Source organism: Mobula hypostoma, chromosome 26, assembly GCF_963921235.1.
Source record: "Mobula hypostoma chromosome 26, sMobHyp1.1, whole genome shotgun sequence".
In the NCBI taxonomy this organism is placed as follows: domain Eukaryota; kingdom Metazoa; phylum Chordata; class Chondrichthyes; order Myliobatiformes; family Myliobatidae; genus Mobula; species Mobula hypostoma.
The window spans coordinates 9,213,946-9,232,317 of NC_086122.1; the positions used below are offsets into that span (position 1 = coordinate 9,213,946).

The following is an 18,372-nucleotide window of genomic DNA, read 5'->3' on the forward strand; positions in this document are numbered from 1 at the left end:
CTGGCCCTCTTCTCCCAGTGCGAACTCCGATGCGTTAAGAGTCCAGGATGAAGAGTTAACTCCCTTACTGTATAAATAATGACTCGCCGTTACCGCCTCAGCTCCTTTCGGTTTTGTTGCACCCAGGTTTGGAACGGTGGCTTAACTTCATAAGACAACTCCCCCGCCGCCCCCCATTTCTCAGATTTCCCGGTGTCTTACGGCTCGCGGTTACAATCCATGAAAGTATAACACTGCATTTAAAACAGCCAGCTTGTCCACCGTAAAAAAAATATTCGTCAGGCTGCTCTGAAACTACAAAGAGCTTCCTGTCAGATGTCAATCCATAGATGGGACCTCTGCCCGATCGGAGGAGAGCCGCAGGAAGTAAATAGTGACCCTGAAAATCCCGCGGCTACCTCTCTCAGTCACCCCTGTCTCCCTCCCTCCCTCCCTCCCTCTCTCTCTCCCAGCAACCAGCCCGCAAATCCAATGTCCCCCCACTTCCTTCCAGATGTTCCCTGTCACACGTTGGCTAAATGCAGAGACGGTGTGTTTGTGTGTGTGTGTGGGGGGGGGGGGGAGAGATTGAAAGAAAACGGGGAAACCTCCTTTCACTCCTTCCCCTAAAAAAGAGGTACAGAAAGACTTACCAAGACAGCGGTTCCCCGGAGCGTAGTGTCTCACTCTTTCCTCCCATCCAGCTCCTGCAGCTTTGGCAGTGCTGAGGAAATCCTTTGACAGGAGTCGGGAACTCTCTGGATGGATTGGGGAGAGAGCAGATCTGTTTAGCATTAAGGCCGGAGCAACAGGAAATTCTTACCAAGGGGGCTGCTGTTATTCCCCCCCCCCCCCCTCCCCTCCCCTCCCCTCCCCTCCCTGGGCTGAACGCGGCTCTTACTGTGGTCTGTTTAATAAATTCCCAAATCCAGGCAGGAACTTGACTGGGTGAAATTACGTCCACTTCAGACAAACATAGAGCGGTAATTTGGCAAATTGTGGGAGGGGCTGTGAAGGGGAGGTGGGAGGAGTCATAGAGAAAGGTGTGAAGGTTGGAAACTTGTTGGCATATTCTTTTTGGACACTAGCTACTAACTACAGCTGTATGAGTGAGCTGAACTTTAAGCAGTTTTCCCAAGTGGTTTAGCTCAACAACAGTGTGACATACAAACAAGAGAAAGTCAGCAGAGGCTGGAAATCCAAGCAACAGACACACAAAATGCCTGAGGAACTCAGCAGGGCAGGCAGCATCTATGGAAAAGAGTACAGTCGACGTTTCGGGTCGAAACCCTTAGGCAGGACTGGAGAAAAAAAAGTTGAGGAGTAGATTTGAAAGGGGGTAGGTGAAACTTGGAGGGAAAGGGATGAAGCAAAGAGCTAGGAATTTGATTGGAGAAAGAGACAGAAGGCCATGGAAGAAAGAAGATTATTACAGTGAAAAATCTCCGGTCTGAATTCCCTGGGACCCAGCAGTAAAACGAATACAGATACATTCGGAATATAGACAATATTTCTTAAGAATGATGGTTCTCCTTATGCAACAGCATTTAAATAATTCTGTATGGTTAGCTAATAGACCAGTTAACCAGTACACGATATGTTAAACCGTTTGACCAAACACACGGGATCCAATAGCACACAATCCCTTTTAGTGACAAACCTGAACCACAGGATTCAGATTTGCAGTATTTTTTCGGACTAGATACTTGGACAATATCTGATGTACCGTTATACGTCGCTCGTTCTGCCCGCTCTGATATTGAAGTGTGTCCAGACTGATGAAAGCATCACGCACAAAATGCTGGAGGAAACCCAGCAGGCCAGCCAGCATCTATGGGAAAGAGTGCAGTCGACGTTTCGGGCCGAGGCCCTTCAGCAGGACTGGAAGAGAAACACATGAGGAGTCAGATTGAGAAGGTGAGGGGAGGGGAGGAAGATCCACGAAGTGAGAGGTGAAACCGGGAGGGGAGGGAGGGGAGAAGTAAAGAGCTGGGAAGTTGATTGCTGAAAGAGATAAAGGGCTGGAGAAGGGGGAGTCTGATTGAAGAAGACAGAAGGCCATGGAAGAAAGAAAAGGAGGAGGAGCACCAGAGGGAGGTGATGGGCAGATAAGGAGATAAGGTGAGAAAGGAAAATGGGAATGGGGAATGGTAAGGAGCATTTCCAGAAGTTCAAGAAATTGAGGTTCATGCTATCAGGTTGGGGATTACCTGGACAGAATATAAGGTGCTACTCCCCCAACCTGACTGTCGTGATGAGGCCACACTCGGGTTGGAGGACTAACACCGTATATTCTGTCTGGGTAACCTCCAACCTGATACCATGAACATCGATTTCTGGAACTTCCAGGGGTTGTTTCCCAACCCCTCCAACCCTCATTTCCTTCACCATTCCCATTTCTCTGTACGTCAGCTGTACTCTTTTCTATCGATGCTGCCCTGGCCTGCTAAGTTCCTCCAGAATTTTGTGTGCGTTGCTTGGATTTCCAGCATCTGCAGATTTTCTCTTGGCTCCAGAGTGATGAAATGTAAGTTTCCTTTTGTTTGACATCATTTGGAGACTTTGAGGAGATTAAGTCATTTCCCAGAGGACATAGTTACACAGAATTTAGTAATGCGCCTTGATTTAGAGCAGTTGTCTATCTCAGTACAATGTTGATATAGATAATGGAATTCTGATAAATCTTTGTTGTGAGGTGACTTTAGGAATGAGTTCAATCCTACTGTTACTAATGCGCTCTTGTGAATGAGTACACAAAATAAGAATGGCCTCATGCAGACTTCACATGTTTTAACTATTAATTAATATTACTTAATGTTGAAATACTTACAAGATATGATAATGAGCAATACAGATGAAAATGCTTTTAGGAGTTAGTGTTACTTGCATTCAGTGAAGTATAATTTTATGAGGTTCATCACATTTTTATTCACACATTCTTTTTTGCATTTGCACCCGTTACATCAAGCATATTCAATAGGTACATTTAATGTCAGAGAAATGTATACAATATACATCCCGAATTTCTTTTTCTTCACAAGCAACCACGAAAACAGAGGAGTGTCCCAAAGAATGAATGAGAGTTAAATGTTAGAACACCAAAACCTCCTCCCAACTTCCTCCCACACATTAGCATCAGCAAAGCAACGACCCCCACCCACCCCACCAGCAAAAAAGCATCGGAGCCCCCACTGAGCAGCAAAGCATCAATAAAGACACAAACTTGCAGCACCCCAAAGACTACTTGTTCACCTGGTAATTCGACATACCCTCTCCCCAATAAGGGAAAAAAGGTGTCCCCGTTTCACCCCCATAATTAGTATCCTTAAGTTTTTTAATAGTTCAATTATCTCATGGTTGATTGAACTATTAGTTCAAAATATAGAAAGAGAGCAACACTTTGTTGCTGTAAATGACATTGTGCAGACAAGAGAAATTCCTTTGGCTCTTATCTGTTATTACAAGTATCAAATTTCAAAGTAAATTTATCATCAAAGTGCGTCTATGTCACCATATACAACCCCGAGATTCATTTTCTTGCGGGCATTTGCAGTGGAATAAAGAAATACAATGGAATCAATGGAAAACTACACAGAAACAATAACTGACAAATAATGTGCAAAAGAACAGAAACTGTGCAAATATTAATAATAAATAAATAATACTGAAAACATGAGTTGTGGAGTTCTTAAAAGTGAGTCCATGGGTTTTGAAATCAGGTCAGTGTTGTGGTGAGTGAAGTTATCCACGCTGTTTAATAGACAGATGCAAACTTTGCTGGCTGCAGCCAAGCTAGGAGACAAGTGATTCGTGGAGTTAAACCAGTTGAAAATATAGGTCTCACACCTCTGGTCTTACAGGTCAAATGGAAAAGTTTAACAGCTGGAACCAGCATCCAGGTGAAACTGTTGCAGATGTTGATTTGGATATGAGATGGATTGATGGAATTTGTAGGTATAGTACAAATCTGAAAGCGGTGTTGCAGGAGGGAGCGATTTCTAAAATCTATCACATAGATAGATTATATCACATTTGGGCCATCTGGTGGTGTAATGGTATCAGCACTGGACTTCAAGGCAGATGGTCGTGAGTTCAAACCCAGCCGGGTCCCAACCTGGCCAGCAGCAGTATCTGTGTGGAAGAAAAGCCTGGCAATATACTTCCGTATCTTGGACCCTGTGGTCCATTACAAAGAGTCGGACTCAACTTAATGACTGAACAACAACAAATCACATAGTTAATCAAAAGACGCTGCTAAATAGGAAGACTTTCATTTCAATCTGAACGTTCCATCTTAGGGAAAAGCAGGAAGCAGCTGAAGGAACAATCCTTCTGTGCCAGTAGCCCTTATGTTGAGTACAGACTCTCTGGGTTTGTTAGCTCTAATTGTACTTACTAAAGGACTTCAGTCAACAACTTGCTTCAAAGCAAAGCAAAGACCACAGCAAACTCAAGCACCCAGGCAGTAGAGGAAAAATAAAGGGAATTAGATGAATATTGCAAGCCAAATGTAAAATGTTCATAGTGTCAAAGAGTAAACTTTTCCATATATTATCTTACATTGAAGGAAAGAAAATATCAGTTTAACGTTGATGCTAAAGTATCAGTGATGTGCGTCCTGGAGTTTCAACGATATCAGCCAAATGATGCGGTGAAGCTGGATGATTCATTTGCCTTCCATATAAGAACATAAAACAGACGAGCAAAATTAGGACGTTCGACCCTTTCATTCTGCTCTGCCACAAATCAACACTGAACTGATCCCAGAACCTATAGACTCACTTTCAAGGACATTACAGCTCATGTTCTCAGAATTATTTATTTGCTTTTCTTTCATTTGCCCAGCTGTCTTCTTTTGCACATTGGTTCTTTGTCGGTCTTTGTCTGTGTGTAGCTTTTCAATGATTTTATTCTAGTTCCCCATTCTACTGTGAATGCCCGCAAGAAAATGATCCTCAGGGCAGTACATGGTGACATATACGTATGTACTCTGATAGTAAATTTACTTTAAACTTTGAACTTTGAACCTTTACCAATTACATATCTTGCAACATCTGCTTTAAATATACAGACCCATTGCCTCCATAGATTCTGTTAACCTGCTGCATTCAACCATAAACCACAGGAGCAGGCCTAAGCCTTTTGACTCATTAAGCCTGCTCTACCATTCTATCACAGCTGATTTATTTTCCCTCCCAACCCCGTTCTCTTGCCTTCTTCTGATAACCTTTGACGCCCTTGCTAATCAGGAACCTATCAACCTCCACTTTAAATATACCCAATGACTTGGACTCCATAGTCCGTCTGTGACAATGAATTCCACAGATTCACCACCCTCTGGCTAAAGAAATTCCTCCTTATCTCTGCTTCAAAGGGATGTCCTTGTATAATGAGGCTCTGGACCTAGACTTCCCTACTGTTGGAAATATCCAGCCTCTCTGGTGAAATGATATCGTATTTGTTAAATAGGGGCCATGCACAATCCTGATTTGATGGAGATAGAGGAACATCTGGAGAAGCTTCTGAAATGCCCGGTTCACTGCCGCTGCTAATGTGCGATCGAGAATCTCCGGAGGGGAAGGCCCCAAATCCTCAGCTTTGCCTGTCACTGGCAGCCGGGGCTGGGGTCAAAGCGCCCGGCAAAGATGGTGCTCGGTGCTCGGTGTCGGAGGGCTGGTCGGAGGCTCGAAGTTTTCGGACGGACTGAGTCGGACTGTGGTCGGGTGCTTCCAGGGTGCTGCCTCGGCAAGTTTGCGGCGCTGGAAGCTCATGGCAGGGAGAGTTTTCTTCGTTCTACCATCTGTGTGAGATGTTGGGACTTTCGAGAGACTGAGGTTTTTTTTTACCATGCCCATGGTCTGTTCTTCTATCAAATTACAGTATTGCTTGCACTGTTGTAACTATATGTTATAACCATATGGTTTTCGTCATTTTTTTCAGTCTTGGTCTGTCTTATGTTTCTGTGATATCACACTGGAGGAATATTGTATCATTTCTTAATGCATGCATTACTAAATGACAATAAAAGAGGACTGTGTATCCTCATAATCTAATAATCTAATCTTCTGCATATCCACTCTCTCTAGGCCTTTCACTGTACATTATTTTATCTAGCCTGTAAAAGAGTAAGATGGTATGGCTGGTTAAAGCTACAATGAGAAGTGGTGAAAGTGAAGCATTCACTTTGCAATTCTGTGAATGTAATAGCAGTCAGGGTGTGGACCCCAATAATCGCCGGAGCTACATCTCAGTTATGGAAGGCACAAACAGAACTGCCGGAAGAACTCAGCCAGTCAGCCAGCAGATGCGGAAAGAAAAACTAGTCAATGTTTCAGGTCCAAGACCCTCCATCAGAACTGAGAAAGAGAATCTGTCTAAGTAATAGTGGGGTGCGGTGGATGGTGGAGATACGTCTCCACCAAAGGAGGTATAAGACACCCCTTCCCTCTGCTAACCTGCAGGTCATCCTTGGGCAAGGTGTAGCACCTGCTTAGCCCCTCTCTTCCCCCCCACCACCGATCAGGGTCATGTGAAGCCATGGGAGCAGGTGGTGGATGGTCATGTGAGCAGCTGGTGTATATCACAAGTCCTGGTTATGCAACCACTGATGCCAGGCGGACAACCTCTGAAGAGTATTGACATTGGCTGCGGTCACCCGTCCAGTAAAGACACTGCCCAGAAGAAGGCATTGGCAAACCACTTCTGTAGAAAAGTTTGCCAATAGCAATCATGGTCATGGAAAGACCATGGTTGCCTACCTTACATAGCAAGGTACATAATGAACAACTGAATAGTGGGGTCATCATCATAGCTTGTCACACCAGACAGCCAGCCACTCCAGTGTTGTTTGGTTGATGTTAAGCAGGTCAGTATAAGCTAAATCAGGTGAGAGTGGGCAGTTGCGCAGAACATGTTCAATGTTCTGCACCCTTTCACCACACTCACAGGATTCACTGGTCTTTAAACCCCACTTCACCATATTGTCTCCCGTCCTACAAACTCCCGCTCTCGCTCTGTTGAGAGTGCACGTCTTCCGTCTGTCAAGCAGTGCCCCGTCTGGCAACATTTCTGTGTGGTCTTGCACTGTATTGTTTGGTGGGGCTCTGACTTCCATTTGTTGCCAGAGGTCAACCCTGTATGTTTGGGAGGATGTTCCGTGCGGTACTTCCTCCACTGTAGCAAAGCCTTTCCTCGGTTTTAGCCGGTTGGCAACTGGCACATGATGGTGTAGTGGGTGCCGTGGATCTGAGTTCTGTTTACTTTTTTCAAATTTTGTTGTAGTATGTCTTTGGATCTCTGGGGCAGCATGCCTGCAAGTCTGTAAATGATGTTAGTGGGTGTGGGGCGCAGAGTGCCCGTGATTATTCAGCAGGCTTCGTTAAGCAACGGGTCTATTTTCTTCACATGGGCTGATCTGCCCCACACAGGTGCACAGTATTCTGCAGGTGCATAGCAGAGTGCTAGGGCAGTTGATCTAAGTGTGCAAGCATTAGCTCCCCATTTCGTGCCTGCTAATTTTTTCAAGAGAGAATTGCGGGAGCCAACTTTCCCTCGGAGTTTTTGGATGCGGGTGGCAAATGAAAGCGTCCTATCCAATGTCACCCCCAGGTAAATTGGAGTTGGATGGTGTTCAAGCTCCTTCCCACACCAGGGGATCTTGAGTTTCCAAGCTGCTTCTCGATTCCTCGGGGGGAGTGCCCACACTTGAGTTTTTGATGGGTTTGGGTTCAGAGACCATTTTTCATAATACTGCGTCATTGCTTCGAGGACACCGGGGTAAGGCAATGGTTGGAACAATGTCTGAAATAGGGTAAAACGATGGACAGTTAAACTCCTTTAAGCATCTATTGTGCAGCTAATGTTGTGACGGCTGGGTCGTGGTGTATGTTGGACCTACTGAGCTGCACAAAGCAGGCCAAGATACATAAATGAAAGAAAAAAAGTAGGGGTCAGAGGAAGAGCAGGGACAAATATCCAGCCCTGATGCAAACAGAAAGAAGGAGCAAGTCGGCCAATGTTGGAGAACTCAGTATCGTGTCCTACAAGCTGTAAAACGTCCAGACAAGAAATGGAGTGTTGTTCCTTGAACTATCTTCCGGCCTCAGTGTAACAGGGGGTCAGTACCGAGAGGTCAGAGTAAGACTGGGAGAGGGAGTTTAATGGGAAGCTTAGGGTCAATAAGTGCAGATGTTCTGCAGAGCGATCAGCCAATCTGTGTGTTTTCTCCCTCTCTAATGCAGAGGACTCCATGTGGTGCACAGCAGATCCAGTGGACTAGAATGGAAGAAGTCCAAGCAAACCACTGCTTCACCTGAGTGATTGCTCGGATCGTGGATGGTGAGAAGGGAAGATTTTGAAAGGACTGGTGTTGTATAGGAAGGTGCAGTGGGTCTGAATGGACGAACAGACCAGAGAGCCACCAGAGGGAAGGTGCACTGGGTCTGAATAGACCAACAGACCAGGGAGCCGCCAAAGTGTGTGATCCATGTAAAATGCAGGGTGTGGAGGAGAAAGGAAGATGTCACATGGTGGGATTATGTTGGAGCTGGTGGAAATTTTGAAGGATAATTGCTGAATGTGAAGGCTGGGGAGGTGGTGAGTGAGTACTGTGGAGCTCCTTCTTTGTTCTATGTTAGGGGAGAGGCGGTAAGAGAAGATTACAGTAACTAGAGAATGTGCAACTGAGATGTCCAGCCACCGTGCAGAGGGGAAGCCACAGTTTTGGAAGGAGGAGGATGATTTAGGGACATCACAGTGAAGGTCTCGTCTTGGAATAAATGTGATGGTGATTAAGAAACTGGGAAACGGGAATAACATCCTTACAGGAGACAGGGTGAGAGGACGTGCCATCTATGGACTTGTCAAAGATGTTAATGGCAATGCTTTCTCCTGAGATGGAGTCAGAAAGATCCAGAAACGAAAGGGGAGTGCCAGAGATGGGCCACATAAATGTCAGTTACTCACAGTGTGGTTTGCACATTATGGTCTGTGAGAAAAGGTTGGAGAAGATTACAGGGATCAGGACTCATTGAATTGACTGTTTTGCCAATTGACCATCCTAGCTGTTTCTATGGTGAAGGCACACAACTTTATTAGAGCCTGTGGAGAGAAGATAACAATCAATATTGAAGCAGAGAGTCTGTAGAAGGACTTCGACAGATCTGGAGAATGTGCAAAGATGTGGCAGATGGAATATGGAGTATGGAAGTGTGTGGTCATGCACTTTGGTAGAAGAAATAAAGGCATAGACTATTTTCTAAATATAGCAAAATTTTGAAATCAGAGATGCAAAGGGGATTGGGAGTCCTTGTGCAAGATTCCTCAAAGGTTAATTTGCAGATTCATTTGGTGGTAAGGAAGGCAAAGGCAATGTTAGCATTAATTTCAAAAGGACTAGAATATAAAAGCAAGGATATAATACTGAAGCTTTATAAGGCATTTGGAGTATTATGAGCAGTTTTGGGCCCTTTATCTAAGAAAGGATATACTGGCATTGAAGAGGTTCCAGAGGAGGTTCAAAAGAGTGATCCTTTTATGTATGGGGAGCATTTGGTGCCTCTGGGCCTGTCCTCACTGATATTTAGAAGAATGAGGGGGAAATCTCATTGAAACCTACTGAATATTGAAAGGCCTAGATACAGTAGATGTGAAAAGAATATTTCCTGAAGTGGGTGAGTCTAGGACCAGAAGGCACAGTCTCAGAATAGAAGGACATCCCCTTTGAATGGAGATGAGGAGGAATTTCTTTAGCCAGAGGGTGGAAAATCTGTGGAATTCTTTGCCACTGATGGCTGTGGAGGCCAAGTCATTGGATCTATTTAAAGCAGAGATTGATAGGTTCTTGATTAAAGCTTATGGGAATAGACAAGAAAATGGGGTCAAGAGAGGCAATAAATGAGCCATGATTGAATGGTGGAGCAGACTCAATGTCCTGAATAAACTAATTATGTTCTTACATCTTATGGTCTTATGGAGACAGATACTGACTGATGTCTGATAGCCATTACTGGGTGATCACTGTGGACAGTAGATCTGTCACAATGCGACAGTTTGCTGTCTTAAGGAGAGATAACTCTGCTTCTGAAATGCATAATGCATTCAGAATAGCAAGGCACTTGTGTAACAGTCCCACCATGAGAAGCAGCAGCCAATCTACGGCAATTCTTTCAGACATACAGGAATATCTTACAGCAACTGAGAACCCAGTCCTGATGAAGGGTCTCGGCCCGAAACGTCGACTAGAGATGCTGCCTGGCCTGCTGCGTTCACCAGCAACTTTGATGTGTGTTGCTTGAATTTCCAGCATCTGCAGAATTCCTCGTGTTTGCATTTTTAAAGCAACTGAGAATGCCTGGAAGACCAAATGTGGAAAGACAACATTTTGGGTCATAAACACAAGAGATTCTGCAGGTACTGGAAATGCTGAAAATCACACACAAAATGCTGGCAGAACTCAGCAGGTCAGGCAATATCTACGGAAAGGAATAAACAGTCAATATTTCAGGCAGAAGTCTTTCATTGTGATGCCCTGAAGAAGGGTTTCTGCCCAAAACGTTGACCAGTTATTCCCTTCCGTAGGTGCTGCCTGACCAGCTGAGTTGTTCCAGCATTTTGTGTGAGTTCCTCAACATCTTGCGTCTGTGGCTCATTGCCTGATCCTCATCGGGTCTGGTGAATGGTCCCTCGTCTGAAACATTGCCCCTTTGGCTTTCCATGGGAGCTGCCTGAGCTACTTCTCCAGCATTTAAAATTTAAAATCTTTATTTCATATCACTTCAGTGTTTCTTATCCTGCTTGTACAAGTCGCTCCTGCTGAAACACCAGTCCCTTTACCCAATCCCCTTGTCTCCATCACAATTTTTTTTTCCAGTGATGAGGCATGCAGAAAACATGCAAACTCCACACCAACTGCACCTGAGGTCACCACTGGATTTCAGTATCCGGCTCTGTGAGGCAGCAGCTCTGCTAGAGAAACATAATTCAGTGGATTGAATTCAATGAATTCAACTGAGGATACTATGCTAAAACAAAACTTATGAAGTGATGGGCAGCAGAGAAAATATGGAAGTAAATGTGAATTAAATGGGTGATTTTAAATGGGGATACACTGCAGACTTGGGATCCTGTGTATAAAACTTGACACTTCAGGCTACTGAAAGTTGTATATCTTGATGTTAAGTAAGTATTCAAGAACATGCATGGTATTCTTATATAGAGGATATGCAGGCATAGTGATTGGGTAATATCTAAAATTAAGGACACCACAGTACCAAATTTAAAAGAAATCAATGGACCTGGGGAGATCTTTCACAAAACTCAACACACTGCAAGAGGATTCGAATACAGGAGCAGGGAGGTACTACTGCAGTTGTACAAGGCCTTGGTGAGACCACACCTGGAGTATTGTGTGCAGTTTTGGTCCCCTAATCTGAGGAAAGACATCCGTGCCATAGAGGGAGTACAAAGAAGGTTCACCAGATTGATTCCTGGGATGGCAGGACTTTCATATAATGAAAGACTGGATCGACTAGGCTTATACTTGCTGGAATTTAGAAGATTGAGGGGGGATCTGATTGACACATATAAAATCCTAAAGGGATTGGACAGGCTAAATGCAGGAAGATTGTTCCCGATGTTGGGGAAGCCCAGAACGAGGGGTCATAGTTTAAGGATGAAGGGGAAGCCTTTTAGGACCGAGATTAGGAAAAACTTCTTCACACAGAGCATGGTGAATCTGTGGAATTCTCTGCCACAGGAAACAGTTGAGGCCAGTTCATTGGCTATATGTAAGAGGGAGTTAGATATGGCCCTTGTGGCTAAAGGGATCAGCGGGTATGGAGAGAAGGCAGGTACAGGGTTCTGAGTTGGACGATCAGCCATGATCATACTGAATGGCAGTGCAGGCTCGAAGGGCCGAATGGCCTACTCCTGCACCTATTTTCTATGTTTCTATGTTTCTATTTGTTCAACACACTTTACTAAAACTACTCAAACCCTTCACTTCTGTTTTTGCTAAAAGATATTTGTAAGCTTTCTGTTTAAGTGATGATTTCAGCCCCTGATCCCATGACTGATTATTTTCTGAAGCTTCAGCAATATCTTTGGAGTTCAACACATTGACCTCTCTATATTTCTTTCAAGCTTTTCGTTTCCATCTGACCCTTACTGTTAAATCCTGACTTGGCTCTCATGTGTGTACTTCCACTCCATTGTTTACATTTCATACCGGAAAGTCTCAGAAATAATTTGGTGAAAGGTCATTTGAAAATCTTTTTTTGAGTGTACTCCTATGCCAACTGCCGGTGTGCCTTTAGAGGAATTCACCCTGATCGTCGCAGCTCACTTCGATAAGGATCAGCCTCGCTCATCCTGTATGAGGGTATACTCCACCACATCTCAAGGCTGAGATATATCTTATCATGGGATCAAGGAGTTGCAAAGTAAAATCCTAGCAGCAGCTGTTAAAGAGGCAACCAAAATCAGAGGCAAGATCATCAGGGTTTCAAGTCACTCTAGCATGAACAAAAATACAGTTCTGGTTCACTTTAGTGCATTTGATAAGAAGTACGAGGTGTGCATCGCACCCAAGATTTCTGTTGGTCCTGTACCATTTATTAGAGAATTGTGAATGAAATAATAGCCAGGCACCAGTTCTTTTCTCCCTTTTGTTTGAATAAGAAAACGTAGAACTTCAGTGTGAGGGACCTTGACAAATGTGCGATCGGTGTAATACAGGCTGATAGGCTGGAACATGTCGATGGTGAGAAAGAAGAGGTACTGGAACTTTTGAAAAACGTTAGGATAAATAAGTCCCAGGGGCCTGATGGGATATAAAGCAGGTTACTACGGGAAATGAGGGAAGAGATCACTGCACCTTTTGCGGTGATCTTCGCAACCTTGCTGGCCAAAGGAGTAGTGCCAGAGGACCGGAGGGTGGCAAATGTTATCTCCTTGTTCAAGGAAAGTAATAGGGACAGCCCTTGGAATGATAGACCAGTTCGCCCTACATCAGCGGTGGGCAAACTGTTGGCGAGGAATCTTACAGACAGGATTTAGGAGAAGCACAGCTGGAGTGAGGGTAATTAACAAGGCTTTTTGAGCAGGAGGTCTTGCCTCGCAAGCCTGATCGAAATCTTTGAGCAGATGACAAATCAAATTGATGAAGGTAGAGCAGTGGATGTGGTGTGTATGGATTTTAGTAAGGCATAGAGTCTGCAGAAGGACTTAGATTTAGCTTTATTTGTCACCTGTACATTGAAACATCAAAATGTACCGTGGAATGTATAACCTGTGTGAATCAAATCAGCGAGGGTTGTGCTGAGCAGCCGGAAAGTGCCGGCACATTTCCAGAGCCAGTGTAACATGTCCTCAGCCCACTAACCCCCACCATAGGTCTTTGGAATGTGAGACGAAAGCAGAGCACCCGGGGGAACACATGCGGTCACGGGTAGAACATATAAACTCCTTATAGGCAGCAGGTGGAATTGAACCTCAATTGCTGGTCGCTGGCATCCTAATAATATTACGCTAACTACTACGTTACTGTCTATCTGTCTGTCTAGGTACCATATCCGATGCGGACTTTGGTGACCATGGTTTTCCATATAGATCTATCCCTCATTCTTTGGATGACTTCCATTTCCTCGACATGTAGCCACCTGGCTAGACTTTTGATGTACATAAGCCGAGGTCTTCCTCTAGGTTTATTCCCCTTGATCTTTCCAGAGAGTATGAGTTTTTCTAGTTCATCTTTCCACATGATGTGTCCTAGAAATCTGAGTTGTCTTTCTCTTATTGTTAGTATGAGTGATCGAACTGCTTGGGCTCTTCTGAGAACTTCTTCATTTGATGTGTGTGTGGTCCATGATATTTTTAACATTCTCCTGTAGAACCACAATTCAGCTGCTTCTAGTCTCTTTTCCATTGCTGGGGAAATGGTCCAGCATTCACTTCCATAAGTCAGGACAGAATAAGTGTATTCTGTTTTTAGTGTACGTGCTCATCTTTCTGTCTGTTAATATGGTCTTCGTTGTTTGGAAAGCTTCTTTCGCCATTGCTATTCTGTATTTGTTATCTGTGTCGCACCTGCCATTATTTGTTATTAGGTTGCCAAGATATCTGAATTTGTTGACTTGTTTGATGTTTGTATTTCCAATCTTGATCATACATTGTGGGATGTTTGTCTTTCTGGAGATGACCATGCTTTCTGTCTTCTTGGTGTTGATTGAGAGGCCTCTGCAATTACTTTCTGCTGCCACTATAGTGAGTAGTTCTTGAAGTTTTGTTTCTGAGTCGCTATTAGTACGATGTCATCAGCATATCTGGTGTTATTTATATTATGGCCTCCAATTGTGAATCCTGTGATGTCTTTGATACTTCTCAAGATATTTTCACGTTACTGTGCCCCTTTCATTTTCTTCCTCTGCTTGATCAACAAATTTAGCAACCGTATCTTCCCAAATTTAGTCTTAATTTAGAGATACAGAACAGTAACAGGCCCTGCTGGCCCAACAAGCCTCTGCCGCCCAGTTACACCCCCTATGCGAAAAATTAGCCTACTAACTTGTACGTCTTTGGGAGGTGGAAGGAAACTGGAACCCCCGGAAAAAGCTCACACAGTTATGGGGAGAAGCTACAAACTCCTTGCAGACAGCGGCAGGAATTGAACCCTGACTCTGTAAGGCGATGTGCTACACTCCCATACTACCCCACCTAAGTCATCCAAGCCCTCTATCTAAGTTGTAGGAGTTGGAATTCTCTATGGCGCCCCACTCATTACATTTTGTCATCCAGCGAAAGGCCAGTTTATGCCCACACTCTATTTCCTGTAGGAAACCAACCCTAAATATTATCTCCTCCATGGGCTTTTATTTCCCACGGTAATCCTAGAGGCAAAAGTTTATTACTTGCCTTCTGGAAATCGAGCTATAGTACACCCACCAGTTCCCCTTCATCCAGAGCACACAACAATTCTTCAAGGAAATTTAATAGATTGAATCAAAAATAGCATCCCTCTAACAAGTACACCTCACCTGATTACTTTGAATTTCTCTCAGTGCCCTGCAATCACTTCAAGTTATATAAGTTTCTAACATTAATAGTTTCTAGCATTTTTTGATGGCAAATCAACTGGCCTACAGTTTCATACTATCTGGCTCCCATCCTAGTTCAGTATTTTCTATTTTCAAAACTAATAGTACCTTCCCTACATCTTTCATTATTTCCAAACTTGGATGAAATTATAGAGTAATAGAGTACCTCAGCACAGAAGCAGACTCGTTAGCCTATCTGGTCCATGCTGATCTGTTTTTCTGTGTAGTTCCACTGAGCTCCTCCTGGACCATAGCCCTCCATACCCCTTCCATCCATGTACTTATCCAAACTTCTCTTCCATGTTTCCATTGAACTTGCATCCATCACTTCAGTTGGCAGCTCGTTCCACACTTTCACCACCTTCTGAGTAAAGAAGTTCCCCTTCAGTTTCCTCATAAACATTTCACTTTACACCAGTAAGCTATGGCCTCTAGTTCTAGTCTCACCCAACCTCAGTGCAAAAAGCTTGGTTATACCTAGAACAGTATACTCTTATAATTTTGTATACCTCTGACAAATCTCCCCTCATTTTCCTATGAATAACGTATTCAACTTATTCAAGTCCTCAATCTGGCAACATCTTTGTAGATTTTCTCTGTGTTCCTTCAATCTTATTGATACCTTTCCTATAGGCACGTGGCCAAGTGGTTAAGGCATTCGTCTAGTTATCGCGAGGTCGCTAGTTCGAGCCTCAGCTGTGGCAGCGTGTTTGTGCCCTTGAGCAAGGCACTTAACCACACATTGCTCTAGTCTGTGCGAGGAGTGGCGCCCCACACAGACTTCCAATCTGCGCCTTGTAAGGCATGAAAATGCCCGACACAGGCCTCTCATGGTCTGAGTCGACGTTCCCTCCCTCCTGTAGGCAGGTGAGCAGAACTTCACACAATACTCTAAATTAGGTCTCACCAACTTCTTATACAGCTTCAACAAAACACCTAACTCCTGAACTCAATACTTTGATTTTTGAAGGCCAATGAGCCAAAAGCTCCCTTTATGAGCCTATCAGAGCCTTGGAGACTTGTCAGTCTTCAGCTCCAGTGACTGGCTCAATGCCACTGTCCTTTGTGATTCTGATTTTCCTCACTTCTCCCGCCCCCTCCAATTCCTGATTTGTAGATACTTCAGGAATGTTACCTGCACCCTCTATAATGCAGCCAGCTGTCAAAGTTGCCAAAGCATTCCAAAACTTAACTATACAAAACAGAAAACAAAGGCCTGCCAAATAAGGATGCTGAAATATTAAAAATATTTGAAAAATCAAAAATTTAGTAGGAAAATGTGAGTAAGCTGAGTGTGATCCCTAGCTGGCCATTCTGCACTGCAACCAGCAGAGGAGTGACGCCTCCAGCTGATCTAATCTGATTCAGTTCCTTGACGGACTAATGCAGAACACAGGCGGTTGTGGTGAAGTCGGTGATGCACACTGATGCACAGAAGTATGGAGATCCCAAACTTGCTGGAGTTCATGAGGAAACATGAGAAGTCCATATGGAAACCGACACATTCCAGTCTGATATAGTCTCTTCTCTGAATTTCCAGTAGAACAGACGGAAGGGAGATCTCAAACACGACTGGAATTCTAACAGGAGAAGCAGACAGCCTACACAGGCAGGCTTGAAACTTTCATTCCAAACCTCGGATTGCCAGTTCTCCTGGGAAGGGGGACTCTTTCCCGACACATGCAAAATCAATTTACAGACATCACAGACTCTTTGAAGAATCACATTAATCTTCCAGGAACAAGCACGAACACAATAGGTGGACCAAAGGCCTGAAATCACAGTGCTACTTTAGACTGCTTGGATTTATTAGAGTTGTAACCTGCAATTAAATAAAATTGCTGTTCTTAAGTATTTCTTTCCCCAGGTATTATTATCCATGTGAGCAGATGGTGCCATGTAAACTTCAAACACTATGCCTTAAGAGAGGGGAAAAAACCAGACCTAACTTGGAGCAAGTCTTGAAGAAGGATCTCGGCCCGGAATGCCAGCTGTTTATTCATTTCCATAGATGCTGCCTGAGCTTCTGAATTCCTCTGGCATTCTGTACGTGTTGCTCTGGATTTCCAACATCTCTTGTGTTGATATCTTGGACTGTATTTATTTAACTGTCTTCATCTTACAGAGCACCTTTACTGCAGAATAATCACTAACCAAGTGTCCGTGGATGAATTACAGAGCGGCTGCAGGTACGGAGGGAGTGCTGTGCTCACATGTGGAAAATGACGGGGGAAGTGGTGCAAACGGATTAAATCAGCAACGTCAGCGAAGTGACCAAACCAGCGGCGAGCCGGAGAGGACTCCAGGGCTGGAAACCTGGAGCAACACACGCGAAAGCTTTTAATCCACAGTATGTCATTCATAGACGTTGTGAACAGTTCAGTGGTGATGTCGCCAGTACCACTCTGAGAAAAAGAGCATGATCTATTGATCCCCATTGTTTTCTATTAACCATTGCTCGGTCCATACATATGTTATCCCATCCCCGTGACCCTCAATTCCTTGCTTTTGCATTCTATATACAGAATTCTGCTCAGCCCTTTGGGCTTCTCCAGCACTTTGCTGCCCCAGATCCCAGCATCTGCAGTCTATTGTGTCCTTTAAGTGAATAAGAGGTCCAGAATGTCATAAGCAAATATACAGGTGGGTAGGGGGCAGATGGTCATGTAACCGGAAGCTTGGGACTCCATTCTCCAGGGCACTTTTCTAACCATAGCCACAAGACCCGGATGCAGGTACAACTAGAGCTGTACAAGTGACAGGACAGTGGTGAGGCAGACTCACAGCCTCATCAAGGGCAGACGCCAGTCGAGGGCAGGGGTCCGCTTGCTTAATGGTCTTGTTCCATGGCATAAAAATGGTCAGGAGCCCGTGTTCTAGGGGCATCTGCGGTCCACACCAATCGGACGTGTAGGCTCCATTATTACGGGCCCAAGAGCACTGGAGCCCAATGGTCATAAGATAGAGCTGGCGAACAGGAATGGAGGAAGACGGCAGCTGCCAGTAGGAGGTCCCTGGAGAGGAGGAGGGAGATAGTAACTGGAATCACTGGGTAAAGAGACACCCCTCTCAGGGCGCCTGCAGGGTCATGCCCAGTGCTGTCCAAGTCACGCTGTCCACACTCCAAACAAACGTTAGCAGCCACACGTTACAGCAATAACCGGGTGGAACCCAGGTGAGACATAAAAGTCACCCACATCCTGCCCCACAGGTCCAGCTGCACAGATTTTAGCAGATGACTGAATGAATCCCAGCTGTAATTAGTTTTAATAGCTAGCTACAACATGTTCATGCTGCAGGT

General features: G+C 44.5%; 1 protein-coding gene across 11 annotated transcripts in view; it reads right to left on the minus strand.

The window, feature by feature from the left end:
* The window catches only part of eva1ba (eva-1 homolog Ba (C. elegans)), a 123,249-nt gene that overhangs the window by 85,047 nt on the left and 19,830 nt on the right, over window positions 1-18,372 (minus strand). For 4 of the 11 annotated variants that reach the window (XM_063033547.1, XM_063033546.1, XM_063033541.1 and 1 more), the window contains exon 2: window positions 633-737. The gene's annotated coding sequence lies outside the window, so the exon portion shown is untranslated. Of the gene's footprint in view, window positions 1-632; window positions 813-880; window positions 1,651-1,705; window positions 2,114-18,372 lie in introns of those variants that run through there. The other 7 variants (XM_063033549.1, XM_063033542.1, XM_063033548.1 and 4 more) reach the window with 5 other exon arrangements.